Below are 2,343 nucleotides of genomic sequence, written 5' to 3'. Positions count from 1 at the left end.
AAGTGTAATAAAACTCATTCCATTAAGAATGAAGAATATATGCTAAACGTTTGTCACAGAATAAGTGTTCAGTTAACATTAGCCCCTTCTTTCCTCTTAACTCCTGAAAATCAGTGTTTCCTTTAAGATATAGTATCTGAGCTATGGTATCTGACACATATATATATGTGTGTGTCATGACCAAGTGAAACTTATCCTGAAGATGCACAGTTGGTTCAATATACAAAAATCAAACAATATAGTAAACTACATTAACAGAATAAAAGGAAAAAACACATAAATCACCTGAACTGATGTAGAAAAAGCATTGAAAAAATTCAACTTTTTGTTATGATAAAAATGCTCAATAAACTACAAATCGAATGGAAGGAAATTTCCTCAACATAATAAAAGATGTATATGAAAAAATCCAGTTAACATCATACTCAATTGTGAAAGATAGAAAGCTTTTCTCCTAAGATCAGGAAGAAGACAAGGATGCCTGTTTTTACCACTCTTGTGGTAAAAACTCTATATATGTGAGTATATATATATATATGTATGTATATGTATATATATGTGTGTATATATAGTATCTGACGCATAGTTAGCTATAGTATAATATGAACTAGGTGTGGTAGACTGGGAGGACCCTAGAAAGTCTCCGTGATGAAAGTCCTCTTGATGTTCCATTGTCTTTGCAAGGCATTACAATGTTTGTTTACCAAATATTTGCTTTCCCATCTCCATGTGTATTACTTTCCTCCCCTTTAAAGTCACAGACTACTACCCCTAATATCCTCTTTTGTCTTCAGCTGAAGATGGTATTTAAGGTGGTGGCTTCAGCCATTTTGGAGAGTTACTCAGTTTTCCGTGGTTTCTCCCATGTATACGTTATTAAACTTGTTTGATTTTCTGCTGTTATTCTGTCTCATATCAATTTAATTCTTAGATCAACCAGATGAATCTAGAAATGTAGAAGATATTTCTTTCTCCCCTAAAACTCAAAAGAATTGAAAATAGAAACTAGACTTGAACAGATACTTGTAGCCAATGTTTATAGTAGCACTATTCACAATAGTCAAAAAGTGGAAACAACCAAACAGTCCATCAACAGAGAAAAGGATAAACAAAATGTAGTCTCTCTCTCTATATATATAATGGGGAATATTATTCAGTCATAAAAAATGAAGTTTGATACAAGGTGCAATATGGATGAACCTTGAAAACATTATGTTGAGTGAAATAAGCCAGACACAAAAAGACAAGTGTATGTTTCAATTTATTTGAAATACCTAGAGTAGACATATTCAGAGACGTCAAGTAGATAAGAGGTTACCACAGTGTTTTGTGCTGATCTCAGCCTATTGATAGGAATGCCATTGGCTAGACGTGTCTGGGGGCCTTCACCTGGGCCCAGAGAGCTTCCCACAGATTTATCCTTTTCCCAAACAAATGTTTTGACTGGATCCACCCTTTTGGTTCTTTTTACGGTTGCAAGGCAACCTTCAGCAATAGCCATCAGGAAACTTTGAAGAAAAAATTATTTTATCACTTTCAAGCCTTTAGAGAAGAAGGCAAGCCAGTGGGCACACAGTGAGGTCACAGGCAGAGAGAGAGCAGGGCCTATGGTTCCACTGCTATTGGGATCGAGGGTGGGGGTCTAGGGTTTCAGGGGCTCACTTTTTACTGGCAAATTTAAAACACATGAGTGGGAATTTAACGTGCAAGAAGAGAGAAGAGAAAGAAAGAAACAAGTGGCCCAAATGGCCAGTTATGTAAATCAGACAGAATCTCTCTAAAACAAAGGAGCCTCATGGTGGGGAGTGGGCATGTGTCCTGGTTCTTCATCTAGTCCTGTGGCTGGTAATGTGTTTATCTGAGATAGCCTTCCTTGAAGTGATGCCTCTGAAGTAGATGCCTCAGCAATCAAAGCTTAAGTCAGGCACTTGCGTTAGGAAAAGAAAAGCCAACTATCAGGGCTCACCCTACACAGGGTGAGAGGGAGAGGGGGAATGAAGAGTTATTCCTTACTGGGTACAAAGTTTCCATTTAGGGTGATGAAAGTTTTGGAAGTAGATGGTGACGGTTGCACTAGTTTGTGACTGTAATTAATGTCACTGAATTACACACTTAAAACAGTTAAAATAACATTTTATGTTTTAAATAGTTTACACAATAAAAAATAGTATTTCATTTTAAAAATTTTTGCACAATGAGATAGTTTAAATGAGAATTCCTTACTTTGTGTTAAGGTGGTGCAGCCTTTTGTAATAGGTACCTGGGTTGCAGTGTAGAAAGCAAGTTCCAACTCTTTTGTGTTGGAGAGAACTGTTTAAAGAAACATCTTATTTCTGCTAACGG

This window comes from Equus quagga, unplaced genomic scaffold (assembly GCF_021613505.1).
Source record: "Equus quagga isolate Etosha38 unplaced genomic scaffold, UCLA_HA_Equagga_1.0 82402_RagTag, whole genome shotgun sequence".
In the NCBI taxonomy this organism is placed as follows: Eukaryota; Metazoa; Chordata; class Mammalia; order Perissodactyla; family Equidae; genus Equus; species Equus quagga.
Note: the sequence above shows the minus strand (reverse complement) of the source record.